This window comes from Lactuca serriola, chromosome 1, assembly GCF_051521515.1.
Source record: "Lactuca serriola cultivar US96UC23 chromosome 1, Lser_US96UC23_V15, whole genome shotgun sequence".
Lineage (NCBI taxonomy): Eukaryota > Viridiplantae > Streptophyta > Magnoliopsida > Asterales > Asteraceae > Lactuca > Lactuca serriola.
The window spans coordinates 49,258,740-49,275,707 of record NC_136408.1 but is presented as its reverse complement, the minus strand read 5'-3'; the positions used below and the strand labels follow the sequence as shown (position 1 = coordinate 49,275,707).

General features: G+C 36.4%; 2 pseudogenes; both read right to left on the bottom strand.

Moving 5' to 3' along the window:
• Positions 1 to 6,257: 6,257 nt before the first annotated feature.
• On the bottom strand, positions 6,258 to 7,991 carry LOC145068495 (tetrahydroberberine oxidase pseudogene; annotated as a pseudogene).
• A 6,895-nt stretch (positions 7,992 to 14,886) lies between these two features.
• LOC145068484 (tetrahydroberberine oxidase pseudogene) lies at positions 14,887 to 16,636 on the bottom strand (annotated as a pseudogene).
• Positions 16,637 to 16,968: the final 332 nt, after the last annotated feature.

Sequence of the window (16,968 nt, the reverse complement as noted above, 5' to 3'; positions counted from 1 at the left end):
ATATACGATAATTTGGTGACTCAGATCTATATATGGCATTTTCTTATTAATTTATAAAGAATAGAGAGGATGATGACTTCATATCGGGTTATAATTAATATTTAATGAGAACTCAAATGGAGTTAGAAAAACCGACCCTAGAAGGACCTTGGTGATTTGAATTCTAAAAAGGTTTTAATTAAATGAAATTCATTAATAAGATCATAAGTGGCGTACGTGTTAAAAGCAAATTATGTTATCCTAAACTTAAGTTATATATGTATGTATGCATGCATTTATGTATGTATGTATGTATGTGTTTGTAAAGCTAAATTGAAATAACTCAATAAGCGTCCACAAAAACAGCATTCTTTAGTCAACATCCTTAATTGCTGATCTAAGCATATTGAGCTGAAATAGTAAAATATGACCTGGCAATCTGTTTTCTAATGGAATAGTCAAATAGAATCTAAGATGCAGTTGATTTCGTTATAATATATCGATTCCGCGATTCAAAAAGAAAACTGCCGCATAGATAATATGAAATTGTTTTCAGGTAATGTACGTTGTTTAACTTTTTGTTGAATGTTCAGGAATACGTAATTCAGATATGTGCTTCTTGTTAAGGACGAGCTATTACTTTTATAATTACAAGTTCTGAAGATGTCAATAATACCATCTGAGTCAAAAGTCAACGAAGGAATAAAAGTCAAGGAAAGATATGTGCTTCCAGTTTTTTTTTCTCATATAGTTTGAACCACGGCATGCATGCAGACTGTTGAGGTTGATTAAAGCTATGATATTTAATATTAGGCTAATGATATGGAGGACTTTAATTCGAAGACTTGGCAAAAGTTTTGTTAGAAGAAATGAAAAAGTTAGAATGGACGTCATTGATTAGAAAATTGTTTTCACGCTATGGTGTCTTATTCTTATAATATTCACTGGCAAATTCCATATTTAATTTTGAATTATTTTATTTTGTCTAAGTGTCCGTTTTAGGCTAGTTTATGTTTCGTTTTGATGGTGCATCAACCCACAATTCATGCCTAGACAAGTATGATACGGTGGCAAATTGTTTATAAGCCTTTGCATTTAAAGGTTTCGAGAACCGATTTAAAGACACCAAACTGATCAAAAGCATAGACGAACATATAAACAACTAAATTTTGTTTGGGCGGGCGGGAAGTTGAACCTTGAAAAACAAGATATTATTATTAATCGTAAGATGGTCATATTTGGGCGATCCTCCATATAAGTCCGTGAATGTTAATGCCTCTACACCTATTTGACACCAGATCGATGTTGGGCGGGGCCCAATTAAGGGCAGAGGCCCAATATGTGTTTATTACGTATGGTATATGGTATTTTGGGGAATTCATTAATATTTGTACTTACGGTTTTCGGTTTATATTTCAGGTACTTTTGGTTCAAATTGTAAGAGTCTGGGATGATTGCAGAGCACACACCACCTCACTTCATCTTGGCTGTATGACAATGTTTTGGATTACCATTTTACTAATTTTAAAAATGATATTTTTGGGTATTATTTTTGAGACGTTACAAATTGATATCAGAGCCTTAGTTTGAGGGATTCGGACATACTCTCGGGTGTGTCTGAACTCAAACTGAGGATTTGTTAAAAAAATTCAAAAAAAAAGGGAAATATTTTTACAGAAAAAGGTTTACTAACACAAGTAAGGGTGTGGTGGATGCAATCGACCGAGCTCAAGTAAGTTTTCCCAAAATACTCATACATGTTATCTAATATGATTTGATTTGTGAATCTGTGAATCGCATGCTAGTTAGGGCTAATGATATGCTCAGTGTTTGCATGATAGAATTCTAGGAGAGGTGCTTTTGTATGCTTATTGTATGAGCATGTAGACCAGTACTGATCAGTCAGTGATATGATGCCTTGATTAGGTTATGCTTGGTTCTGATTACTCGATGCTCGAATGTTGCTTGCTTTGTGCTTTTTAGGAGTTCTCACTAACATTAGCTAACTAGTAAGCCAATATGTAAAGTTGCATATGGCGGAAACTAAATAATTTTACAAGGTTAGGTTTTAACTCTATTGGGCAGCTCTTGTTTGACTCCAATCATTGTAGTGTGAGACCTTTCATTCGAAGAATTTTTTGTTGTCAGTGATATGTAATTGTATTTGTGAGCATGTTAGAGGGTGCATGTAGGAGTCCCCTCTACTGCAGATGGCAGAGAGTGGTGTGGTGGTTGTCCTAGGAGAACCTAGGAAGAGATTTAGTGTCAGGAACCCTATATTGATGAGAGTTAATAGTATGGATAAAGAGTTACCTGGCGGATTCAAGGAAAACCTTGAGGAAAGTACGGATAGATGTGCAAGGCAATATGGGACCGTGCTAACAGAAGCAGAGAATTCGTACTCGAGTCAAGGAGAGCTGCGATGAAACCAGGAAACTTGTGGAGTATAAGATCACTCAACAATATATATATATATATATATATATATATATATATATATATATATATATATATATATATATATATATGTGTGTGTGTGTGTGTTTGTGTATGTGTGTATTATGATGGTTTGTATGGTCTATTTACAGTATGTGCCTCTTCGAGGCAGATTGGTTGGTATTTCTGGTGCTAGTGAGTGCTCAAGCCCAGGTTTTGGAGCCGGGCAGTTGGATGATCAAACACAGGAGTTCATTACGTCTGAGATTATGCCTTGCATTCTCGAGCAGACTCCTATGATCTTCGGTACGATCAAGTAGGGTATGGTGGAGCTGTTAGCGTTTGGGCTCTTTCCATTCTAAGATGGTGACCTTGATAGGGGCGCATTCATTGACCTTCATGGAGTTTTGGGCATGTGAGGCTCTTGACTACTACGAGGAGAAGAAACCGACATCAAGTAGGTAATGGTTAGCAGATGTTGCTAATGTATTTCGCACCAGCAGTTGTGTGGATTGGAAGTATCCTAACCATGATGAAGTAAGTCGATGGGTTGTGTTTGGTATGTCAAACCTAACAAACAAAGAATGGGAAATAAAAATCAATTCTTGTTTGAAAATGGTAGTAGTAGTGTTGTTAAAATCTCGACTAGGTTCTGAATCTCCAATTAGTCCTTAGGCGTTACCCAACCGACTAGAAGACCCCTAGATATTAATCTATGCCTACACAATGAGCGAAGCAATAGCAAACGATGAAATTTTAACATTTTGCAGAAGTTATATGTCAACAAAAACTATTTGAGGAATGACTAGTGTTGTATTAATCATAATAACCTATTTGTTATGATATTAGTGGTATTTACGAACTTTGTTACGAAATTAGTCATCTTTAATTATTTCTAAATTCAACAAGTTAGCGATTTAGGGTCCCCGATGAATCCCTCAATTAATCTCAACCTAGCCGATTAACCCCTTAACCTCAGTCCACCGACTAGCTAACGTCGAGTGCTTTTTACAACTTTAGGTAGTACATAGTAAATATGTGTAACATCCCGTTTGTTAAATAAATAAGTAGATAAAAAATCAATAATAATAGTAGCCTTGAATGTGGAATAATTCATAAAACCGGGACATATATGAGGAACATAACGCACAACATTTGATCATATACGAAGATTAGGACACGGTCCAACCATTCAAAACTGGGTCATATATGGCTAAAAGAGCCCGATTCCAATCCCCAAACCGGGTCATATAAAGATTAAATATGGACCGGTTTCATTCAAATAACCGAGTCTTTTTCAAACTTGCAAAAACCAACTATAATCACATTACCGGACAACATGATTATAAAAATGTTGTGTTGCTGAGATGAGTTCATCCCTTTGACAATTTTGCCCCTGGTTTTGTCTTGCATCTGTGTGGTGGTTTCTTTTGGAGTTGCTGGCATACTTTCTTGATCTTCTCTGGTTCTATTTGTGATCCTGGTTGCTGATTGCATTCTAGATGTTGGTGTGTTTTATTGCTTTCTTGACCATTTTGCCCCTGCCTGGCAATTTTCGGTGTGGTGCCTGTTTACTGATGTTTTCTCCCTCTATTCATCTGTTTGCTTTTGGTCTGGTCTGCTATGCTCTCCATGTTGATGGTGGAATAGATATTTGCTATTTGGACCTTTTTACCCTTGTGGGGTGTTTTTCTTATTGTTTTTAGTTCTTTGTATGTTTTGCTTTTGTTTGTTTGATTCTTCTTGTTGCTCATTATTTTACTTTGTTCCAGCTTCATTCTTGTGTGTTTTTTACTAAAGTCATAGTTGAAAAAAAGAAGTCATTAATCCACATTTATATTTGCTAAAAGAAGTCAAAACACCCGGTTGTAGAATATGGTCCATATAACTTCCTAGTAAGCGTGTTCTGTAGTAATACTAATAGAACCCGGTTGTTTTTCTCGAGACAGGGTCATATACCTATACGACTAAAAGTCCCGGTTGTTATGCTGGGAACCGGTTTCCTTAAGTGAGCATATATCCCGGTTTGTTAGAATGAACCGGGTCATATTGGTTGTTCCCTTTTAAGTCCTGGTTTTTTAATAATATATCGCAGTTTTTCTCGAAACCGGGTTCTAATTGGCGAGTCCTATAAAGCCTTTTGTAGTAGTGAGCTTCTTGCATTTCAAGCTCAAAAGCCTAAAAATATCCGATACACAATTTACATCAGCATTAAATCTCCTCGCAAAACCAATTTGATGATTGTCATCTTTTTATCGGTCAATGTAACAATTACATATTCTACTGATTTGATTAACTAGAGTGATTAAATCCTAATTCAAGAGACCAACATGAACCGAACTAAAATCAAACATTAGATTAAAACAGGACGGGTATTACTATATACAAACATGAATTAAAAAACAATACCACCGATTACTTGCATAAAAGGTCGACGTCGATGCAAAACTGAAATCTAAAGTTTTACCCATAAATGGCTAAAAACGAAACAAAAACTGTTAATCTGAAAAAAAAAAAAAAAAAAAAAAATGTAAAAATATTAACTTGCAAAACTTAATAAACGAGTCTCTAATCGTGGTCTTCGGATCTCGAAAATCGCTAGAAAGTCGCCTAAATCACCTAGAAGAAAAGGCTAAAAGTGTTATGTTTATAGAGATAAGCGTCATCAAGATAAGCACTCGGGAGGAAAATATGATCGTGTTTTTGGAAACACAGTTACAACGTGTAACTGTGAAAAAATGTCCCGAATTAAATCGATAAAATAAAGTACAATGCTACAATGCTATTAACGGTTTAAAATTAATAACCCATGATTTGAATTCCAAAACATACAAATAAAAAAATCAATGTTCAACTTGTTCCAACAATTCCAATAACTTTACAATTTTTTTGTTCGTTCCAAGGTACCCGTATTTTGTACATTCCAGCAACAACATTTTCTTAAACTCATTTATCAAAAATACATGTGACATGATTTGGTATAGCGGTTAACTACTACTTAGTAACAATGAATGATAATACCAAGCCTCAAAATATTTATGATCAACAACGTTGTTATTAACAATCAGTTTAAACAAGTGGTCAAGGAAAGTGAAAACAATAAGAACCTACTTTCATGTCCATATTTAATATACAGTCTGTTTTCTTGGGAAAATTTCAAACAATAGCAATCTACTTACATTTTATAATACAATATAGATATTATGAAATGCAATACTGAAAGACACAACAAAGATCATCCGTTGTATCCATTGTTCAAGGGTCCTGACAAAAATACACAGTCGGGCATCTGCATAACGACCAACGTGTGACATTCACAACGCTGCCAACAAATGGTCATATACCGTATAACTATTCATCCCCATTCTTAACCCCAAGTTCTTGAGTATGTAATTGTACTTGGAGCTTCAAGAAACAAGGTTTGAGTATGTTGTTGTACTTGGAGCGGCTAGCAACAAGGTATTGCGACCGGACAAAGAACTACACTAATATTCGTCATTTCTTGACCCCTCATATAACATTACATATATGTAGTTCCCTTATGATATATTCCATACAATATACAATTACATCAACAAGTACTTATACAATAAGTTTTTATCAACCATACGAGTTCCAACACAGGATAGTTTCCATCATCCAACTTAAACCCAAGCCAAAATTAGAAATTATCGAAGACGTCTTAAGAATTAATTATATCAAATTTATTCATCAACACAAAGTATAACCAAGAAATATAATAACCAAACAATGCATCGATTAGAATAAATCATAACCAATTCATATAAAAATTACAACCATTTAACAATTAATTTTAGATATTCTTTTAAAACAGAGCGATATTATGAGTACGTTAGACTTATTGGTAGTTTATTAAAAAAAACAAAAGAAGTAAGACCCTAATTTTGAGCCTTTCTCAAGAAAAAGGTGCCGCGTGTAGAGAGAGAGAGGTGTTAGAAAACAGGGATACTTTGTGGACGCCGGAAGAAATTATCCGGATCAACTTTGGCCTTGATTCGAATCAACTTCTGAAAATTGTCCCTTTTCCAGTACCTCTCACCCCAAAGACTGGCTTCTTCATAATTAGAACTTCCAACACCCAAATCTAGATCATTGTAGTTGGAATATGCTTCTCTTGGGTTCTTTGAGACATAAGGCGTCAGTAACTCGTCCAAGCTTCGAAGCCACATTATTCTCTTGAGCGATGTAGGGGTCGTGTCTGAAGTTTGACCGTTAAAATTAACAGTCTTGAGAATCTGTAACAACACCCCAGCTCTATGAGGATATGGAATTGCTGACTCTGAGTAATCAGCCATCCTTCCGCCAAAAGGATTGATCATGAGAAGTGCCGATCCGTCGTTTTGCATGAGCTTTCTCCATATCTTTCTTAGACCGCGTATGGGAATTGGTGTCCGGACATAGTCTGATTTGCTTTTATTGTTCAGCTTGGCTATAGCAGACCGGTTCGTGAGGATCTCAATTGGGGTGGAGCTTGGCAGGCCCCAAAACACAACGGTCGATTGGATGCTTCTAATTTCTTCACAAATCTCTCGTCTAACACCGAGCTCAGGAAATTTTTCGTCCAGCAACGGAAGCAATGTGTCCCTTGTGCCCTGATAAATTCCTTCGAACATAATCCGTATGGTTTTCTTGGTGGTGTTGCCAATATATTCGGCAAACACCTGAGTTCTTATGTGTAGATTTCTATCAATAGTTGGCGCAACGTATTGATATTTATGGAAAATTTTGGTTGCCCCTTCTTCCAAAGTTTTATTCAGTATGAATACAGTTACTTTTTCTGGAACCGGAACCAACCTGAGCTTCCATGCGAGAACGATTCCAAAACTGGAAGCACCACCTCCTCGTATTGCCCAAAACAAATCCTTACCCATGGACTTCCTGTCAAGAATATTTCCATTGACATCCATAAAGCGAACGTCCACAACATTATCAGCAGCAGTACCATATTTCCTCAGTAGGTTTCCGTAGCCACCACCGCCCATGTACCCGCCAACACCCACCGTGGGGCAAACACCTGCCGGGAAATACAAGGTGTCGGTCTTCTGAGAAATACTGTAATAGAGTTCACCAAGCACAGCACCTGGCTGGACCCATGCGCTCCTGTTAGCTACGTCCACGTCTATAGACCTCATGTTGGTGAAATCAAGCATAACAAAGGGAACATCAGCAGTGTATGATAGGCCTTCATAGTCATGGCCCCCACTCCTGATCCTCATCTCGTACCCATGTTTCTTTGCGCAGAATAGAGCCTTTTGGACAAGTGTTTCATCCACAGGTGTCACGATGATTGATGGTTTAGGAGTCGAGGGTTTAAGGAACCTAGTGTTTTGCACTGCGACTTGCCAAATGGGAATGAAAGAAGCATTGACAGGTGTGATAATGAGCTGCTGAGAGAAGGAGGTGACATTGTTGGATTTGGGCTGTATGCAACTTATGAAATTTTCCGTACCTGGTGTAACATCAACAAGGGAAGATAAGTTTGCCCATGAGTTAGAAAAGGAAAGACAAAGAACCAGAAGGAAGACACAGGAGCGTATTTGAGAGTACTTCTTCATCTTAATTTGATTGGTTTGAATATCGATGCCAGTGTCTTATTTATAAACACTATATATAGGGCATACAGTTGACTTCAAAAACGGGATATAAAAATGGTGAATTCAAATGGGGTTAGAAAAAACCTAGAAGCAGCTTGCTGATTAGAATTTATCAAAAGGTTTTAAATGGAAATTGATTATGATCGTAAGTGGCGTCTTCAAACTAATTAAAAGCTAAATAAATTATCCTTAATTTTACATTATACTATATGTTGTGTGTGTCTGTGTGTCTGTGTGTTTAAACTAAATTCACATAACGATTCACAAAACAAAATTCTTTAGTCAATGCTGACCTAAACACATTGAGTTGAAATGGTAAATTGCGACCTCACATTCTGATTCCTAATGGAATAGTCAATTCCGCTCTCTATATATCTATGATGATACACTTGATTAGTTAACGTAGATTCCATTTCATGTTTTCAACAAGAAAATTGCGGTCTGGATAGTAAAGTTTTTTAGGTATTAATCTCGTCAAATATACTCATTTAATTTTCAAAAGTGTTTAAGATATGTGCTTCCTGTTAACGACGACCATTCATAAGTAATTACAAGTTCGAAAATTTCAATAATACCCTTTGAATCAAAAGTCAACGGAGGAAATAATGAAAACACTAATTACAAAATATACGATAATTTGGTGACTCAGATCTATATATGGCATTTTCTTATTAATTTATAAAGAATAGAGAGGATGATGACTTCATATCGGGTTATAATTAATATTTAATGAGAACTCAAATGGAGTTAGAAAAACCGACCCTAGAAGGACCTTGGTGATTTGAATTCTAAAAAGGTTTTAATTAAATGAAATTCATTAATAAGATCATAAGTGGCGTACGTGTTAAAAGCAAATTATGTTATCCTAAACTTAAGTTATATATGTATGTATGCATGCATTTATGTATGTATGTATGTATGTGTTTGTAAAGCTAAATTGAAATAACTCAATAAGCATCCACAAAAACAGCATTCTTTAGTCAACATCCTTAATTGCTGATCTAAGCATATTGAGCTGAAATAGTAAAATATGACCTGGCAATCTGTTTTCTAATGGAATAGTCAAATAGAATCTAAGATGCAGTTGATTTCGTTATAATATATCGATTCCGCGATTCAAAAAGAAAACTGCCGCATAGATAATATGAAATTGTTTTCAGGTAATGTACGTTGTTTAACTTTTTGTTGAATGTTCAGGAATACGTAATTCAGATATGTGCTTCTTGTTAAGGACGAGCTATTACTTTTATAATTACAAGTTCTGAAGATGTCAATAATACCATCTGAGTCAAAAGTCAACGAAGGAATAAAAGTCAAGGAAAGATATGTGCTTCCAGTTTTTTTTTCTCATATAGTTTGAACCACGGCATGCATGCAGACTGTTGAGGTTGATTAAAGCTATGATATTTAATATTAGGCTAATGATATGGAGGACTTTAATTCGAAGACTTGGCAAAAGTTTTGTTAGAAGAAATGAAAAAGTTAGAATGGACGTCATTGATTAGAAAATTGTTTTCACGGTATGGTGTCTTATTCTTATAATATTCACTGGCAAATTCCATATTTAATTTTCAATTATTTTATTTTGTCTAAGTGTCCGTTTTAGGCTAGTTTATGTTTCGTTTTGATGGTGCATCAACCCACAATTCATGCCTAGACAAGTATGATACGGTGGCAAATTGTTTATAAGCCTTTGCATTTAAAGGTTTCGAGAACCGATTTAAAGACACCAAACTGATCAAAAGCATAGACGAACATATAAACAACTAAATTTTGTTTGGGCGGGCGGGAAGTTGAACCTTGAAAAACAAGATATTATTATTAATCGTAAGATGGTCATATTTGGGCGATCCTCCATATAAGTCCGTGAATGTTAATGCCTCTACACCTATTTGACACCAGATCGATGTTGGGCGGGGCCCAATTAAGGGCAGAGGCCCAATATGTGTTTATTACGTATGGTATATGGTATTTTGGGGAATTCATTAATATTTGTACTTACGGTTTTCGGTTTATATTTCAGGTACTTTTGGTTCAAATTGTAAGAGTCTGGGATGATTGCAGAGCACACACCACCTCACTTCATCTTGGCTGTATGACAATGTTTTGGATTACCATTTTACTAATTTTAAAAATGATATTTTTGGGTATTATTTTTGAGACGTTACAAATTGATATCAGAGCCTTAGTTTGAGGGATTCGGACATACTCTCGGGTGTGTCTGAACTCAAACTGAGGATTTGTTAAAAAAATTCAAAAAAAAAGGGAAATATTTTTACAGAAAAAGGTTTACTAACACAAGTAAGGGTGTGGTGGATGCAATCGACCGAGCTCAAGTAAGTTTTCCCAAAATACTCATACATGTTATCTAATATGATTTGATTTGTGAATCTGTGAATCGCATGCTAGTTAGGGCTAATGATATGCTCAGTGTTTGCATGATAGAATTCTAGGAGAGGTGCTTTTGTATGCTTATTGTATGAGCATGTAGACCAGTACTGATCAGTCAGTGATATGATGCCTTGATTAGGTTATGCTTGGTTCTGATTACTCGATGCTCGAATGTTGCTTGCTTTGTGCTTTTTAGGAGTTCTCACTAACATTAGCTAACTAGTAAGCCAATATGTAAAGTTGCATATGGCGGAAACTAAATAATTTTACAAGGTTAGGTTTTAACTCTATTGGGCAGCTCTTGTTTGACTCCAATCATTGTAGTGTGAGACCTTTCATTCGAAGAATTTTTTGTTGTCAGTGATATGTAATTGTATTTGTGAGCATGTTAGAGGGTGCAGGTAGGAGTCCCCTCTACTGCAGATGGCAGAGAGTGGTGTGGTGGTTGTCCTAGGAGAACCTAGGAAGAGATTTAGTGTCAGGAACCCTATATTGATGAGAGTTAATAGTATGGATAAAGAGTTACATGGCGGATTCAAGGAAAACCTTGAGGAAAGTACGGATAGATGTGCAAGGCAATATGGGACCGTGCTAACAGAAGCAGAGAATTCGTACTCGAGTCAAGGAGAGCTGCGATGAAACCAGGAAACTTGTGGAGTATAAGATCACTCAACAATATATATATATATATATATATATATATATATATATATATATATGTGTGTGTGTGTGTGTGTGTGTATGTGTGTATTATGATGGTTTGTATGGTCTATTTACAGTATGTGACTCTTCGAGGCAGATTGGTTGGTATTTATGGTGCTAGTGAGTGCTCAAGCCCAGGTTTTGGAGCCGGGCAGTTGGATGATCAAACACAGGAGTTCATTACGTCTGAGATTATGCCTTGCATTCTCGAGCAGACTCCTATGATCTTCGGTACGATCAAGTAGGGTATGGTGGAGCTGTTGGAGGAGCGTTTGGGCTCTTTCCATTCTAAGATGGTGACCTTGATAGGGGCGCATTCATTGACCTTCATGGAGTTTTGGGCATGTGAGGCTCTTGACTACTACGAGGAGAAGAAACCGACATCAAGTAGGTAATGGTTAGCAGATGTTGCTAATGTATTTCGCACCAGCAGTTGTGTGGATTGGCAGTATCCTAACCATGATGAAGTAAGTCGATGGGTTGTGTTTGGTATGTCAAACCTAACAAACAAAGAATGGGAAATAAAAATCAATTCTTGTTTGAAAATGGTAGTAGTAGTGTTGTTAAAATCTCGACTAGGTTCTGAATCTCCAATTAGTCCTTAGGCGTTACCCAACCAACTAGAAGACCCCTAGATATTAATCTATGCCTACACAATGAGCGAAGCAATAGCAAACGATGAAATTTTAACATTTTGCAGAAGTTATATGTCAACAAAAACTATTTGAGGAATGACTAGTGTTGTATTAATCATAATAACCTATTTGTTATGATATTAGTGGTATTTACGAACTTTGTTACGAAATTAGTCATCTTTAATTATTTCTAAATTCAACAAGTTAGCGATTTAGGGTCCCCGATGAATCCCTCAATTAATCTCAACCTAGCCGATTAACCCCTTAACCTCAGTCCACCGACTAGCTAACGTCGAGTGCTTTTTACAACTTTAGGTAGTACATAGTAAATATGTGTAACATCCCGTTTGTTAAATAAATAAGTAGATAAAAAATCAATAATAATAGTAGCCTTGAATGTGGAATAATTCATAAAACCGGGACATATATGAGGAACATAACGCACAACATTTGATCATATACGAAGATTAGGACACGGTCCAACCATTCAAAACTGGGTCATATATGGCTAAAAGAGCCCGATTCCAATCCCCAAACCGGGTCATATAAAGATTAAATATGGACCGGTTTCATTCAAATAACCGAGTCTTTTTCAAACTTGCAAAAACCAACTATAATCACATTACCGGACAACATGATTATAAAAATGTTGTGTTGCTGAGATGAGTTCATCCCTTTGACAATTTTGCCCCTGGTTTTGTCTTGCATCTGTGTGGTGGTTTCTTTTGGAGTTGCTGGCATACTTTCTTGATCTTCTCTGGTTCTATTTGTGATCCTGGTTGCTGATTGCATTCTAGATGTTGGTGTGTTTTATTGCTTTCTTGACCATTTTGCCCCTGCCTGGCAATTTTCGGTGTGGTGCCTGTTTACTGATGTTTTCTCCCTCTATTCATCTGTTTGCTTTTGGTCTGGTCTGCTATGCTCTCCATGTTGATGGTGGAATAGATATTTGCTATTTGGACCTTTTTACCCTTGTGGGGTGTTTTTCTTATTGTTTTTAGTTCTTTGTATGTTTTGCTTTTGTTTGTTTGATTCTTCTTGTTGCTCATTATTTTACTTTGTTCCAGCTTCATTCTTGTGTGTTTTTTACTAAAGTCATAGTTGAAAAAAAGAAGTCATTAATCCACATTTATATTTGCTAAAAGAAGTCAAAACACCCGGTTGTAGAATATGGTCCATATAACTTCCTAGTAAGCGTGTTCTGTAGTAATACTAATAGAACCCGGTTGTTTTTCTCGAGACAGGGTCATATACCTATACGACTAAAAGTCCCGGTTGTTATGCTGGGAACCGGTTTCCTTAAGTGAGCATATATCCCGGTTTGTTAGAATGAACCGGGTCATATTGGTTGTTCCCTTTTCAGTCCTGGTTTTTTAATAATATATCGTAGTTTTTCTCGAAACCGGGTTCTAATTGGCGAGTCCTATAAAGCCTTTTGTAGTAGTGAGCTTCTTGCATTTCAAGCTCAAAAGCCTAAAAATATCCGATACACAATTTACATCAGCATTAAATCTCCTCGCAAAACCAATTTGATGATTGTCATCTTTTTATCGGTCAATGTAACAATTACATATTCTACTAATTTGATTAACTAGAGTGATTAAATCCTAATTCAAGAGACCAACATGAACCGAACCAAAATCAAACATTAGATTAAAACAGGACGGGTATTACTATATACAAACATGAATTAAAAAAACAATACCACCGATTACTTGCATAAAAGGTCGACGTCGATGCAAAACTGAAATCTAAAGTTTTACCCATAAATGGCTAAAAACGAAACAAAAACTGTTAATCTGAAAAAAAAAAAAAAGTGTAAAAATATTAACTTGCAAAACTTAATAAACGAGTCTCTAATCGTGGTCTTCGGATCTCGAAAATCGCTAGAAAGTCGCCTAAATCACCTAGAAGAAAAGGCTAAAAGTGTTATGTTTATAGAGATAAGCGTCATCAAGATAAGCACTCGGGAGGAAAATATGATCGTGTTTTTGGAAACACAGTTACAACGTGTAACTGTGAAAAAATGTCCCGAATTAAATCGATAAAATAAAGTACAATGCTACAATGCTATTAACGGTTTAAAATTAATAACCCATGATTTGAATTCCAAAACATACAAATAAAAAAATCAATGTTCAACTTGTTCCAACAATTCCAATAACTTTACAATTTTTTTGTTCGTTCCAAGGTACCCGTATTTTGTACATTCCAGCAACAACATTTTCTTAAACTCATTTATCAAAAATACATGTGACATGATTTGGTATAGCGGTTAACTACTACTTAGTAACAATGAATGATAATACCAAGCCTCAAAATATTTATGATCAACAACGTTGTTATTAACAATCAGTTTAAACAAGTGGTCAAGGAAAGTGAAAACAATAAGAACCTACTTTCATGTCCATATTTAATATACAGTCTGTTTTCTTGGGAAAATTTCAAACAATAGCAATCTACTTACATTTTATAATACAATATAGATATTATGAAATGCAATACTGAAAGACACAACAAAGATCATCCGTTGTATCCATTGTTCAAGGGTCCTGACAAAAATACACAGTCGGGCATCTGCATAACGACCAACGTGTGACATTCACAACGCTGCCAACAAATGGTCATATACCGTATAACTATTCATCCCCATTCTTAACCCCAAGTTCTTGAGTATGTAATTGTACTTGGAGCTTCAAGAAACAAGGTTTGAGTATGTTGTTGTACTTGGAGCGGCTAGCAACAAGGTATTGCGACCAGACAAAGAACTACACTAATATTCGTCATTTCTTGACCCCTCATATAACATTACATATATGTAGTTCCCTTATGATATATTCCATACAATATACAATTACACCAACAAGTACTTATACAATAAGTTTTTATCAACCATACGAGTTCCAACACAGGATAGTTTCCATCATCCAACTTAAACCCAAGCCAAAATTAGAAATTATCGAAGACGTCTTAAGAATTAATTATATCAAATTTATTCATCAACACAAAGTATAACCAAGAAATATAATAACCAAACAATGCATCGATTAGAATAAATCATAACCAATTCATATAAAAATTACAATCATTTAACAATTAATTTTAGATATTCTTTTAAAACAGAGCGATATTATGAGTACGTTAGACTTATTGGTAGTTTATTAAAAAAAACAAAAGAAGTAAGACCCTAATTTTGAGCCTTTCTCAAGAAAAAGGTGCCGCGTGTAGAGAGAGAGAGGTGTTAGAAAACAGGGATACTTTGTGGACGCCGGAAGAAATTATCCGGATCAACTTTGGCCTTGATTCGAATCAACTTCTGAAAATTGTCCCTTTTCCAGTACCTCTCACCCCAAAGACTGGCTTCTTCATAATTAGAACTTCCAACACCCAAATCTAGATCATTGTAGTTGGAATATGCTTCTCTTGGGTTCTTTGAGACATAAGGCGTCAGTAACTCGTCCAAGCTTCGAAGCCACATTATTCTCTTGAGCGATGTAGGGGTCGTGTCTGAAGTTTGACCGTTAAAATTAACAGTCTTGAGAATCTGTAACAACACCCCAGCTCTATGAGGATATGGAATTGCTGACTCTGAGTAATCAGCCATCCTTCCGCCAAAAGGATTGATCATGAGAAGTGCCGATCCGTCGTTTTGCATGAGCTTTCTCCATATCTTTCTTAGACCGCGTATGGGAATTGGTGTCCGGACATAGTCTGATTTGCTTTTATTGTTCAGCTTGGCTATAGCAGACCGGTTCGTGAGGATCTCAATTGGGGTGGAGCTTGGCAGGCCCCAAAACACAACGGTCGATTGGATGCTTCTAATTTCTTCACAAATCTCTCGTCTAACACCGAGCTCAGGAAATTTTTCGTCCAGCAACGGAAGCAATGTGTCCCTTGTGCCCTGATAAATTCCTTCGAACATAATCCGTATGGTTTTCCCCGTATGGTTTTCTTGGTGGTGTTGCCAATATATTCGGCAAACACCTGAGTTCTTATGTGTAGATTTCTATCAATAGTTGGCGCAACGTATTGATATTTATGGAAAATTTTGGTTGCCCCTTCTTCCAAAGTTTTATTCAGTATGAATACAGTTACTTTTTCTGGAACCGGAACCAACCTGAGCTTCCATGCGAGAACGATTCCAAAACTGGAAGCACCACCTCCTCGTATTGCCCAAAACAAATCCTTACCCATGGACTTCCTGTCAAGAATATTTCCATTGACATCCATAAAGCGAACGTCCACAACATTATCAGCAGCAGTACCATATTTCCTCAGTAGGTTTCCGTAGCCACCACCGCCCATGTACCCGCCAACACCCACCGTGGGGCAAACACCTGCCGGGAAATACAAGGTGTCGGTCTTCTGAGAAATACTGTAATAGAGTTCACCAAGCACAGCACCTGGCTGGACCCATGCGCTCCTGTTAGCTACGTCCACGTCTATAGACCTCATGTTGGTGAAATCAAGCATAACAAAGGGAACATCAGCAGTGTATGATAGGCCTTCATAGTCATGGCCCCCACTCCTGATCCTCATCTCGTACCCATGTTTCTTTGCGCAGAATAGAGCCTTTTGGACAAGTGTTTCATCCACAGGTGTCACGATGATTGATGGTTTAGGAGTCGAGGGTTTAAGGAACCTAGTGTTTTGCACTGCGACTTGCCAAATGGGAATGAAAGAAGCATTGACAGGTGTGATAATGAGCTGCTGAGAGAAGGAGGTGACATTGTTGGATTTGGGCTGTATGCAACTTATGAAATTTTCCGTACCTGGTGTAACATCAACAAGGGAAGATAAGTTTGCCCATGAGTTAGAAAAGGAAAGACAAAGAACCAGAAGGAAGACACAGGAGCGTATTTGAGAGTACTTCTTCATCTTAATTTGATTGGTTTGAATATCGATGCCAGTGTCTTATTTATAAACACTATATATAGGGCATACAGTTGACTTCAAAAACGGGATATAAAAATGGTGAATTCAAATGGGGTTAGAAAAAACCTAGAAGCAGCTTGCTGATTAGAATTTATCAAAAGGTTTTAAATGGAAATTGATTATGATCGTAAGTGGCGTCTTCAAACTAATTAAAAGCTAAATAAATTATCCTTAATTTTACATTATACTATATGTTGTGTGTGTCTGTGTGTCTGTGTGTTTAAACTAAATTCACATAACGATTCACAAAACAAAATTCTTTAGTCAATGCTGAC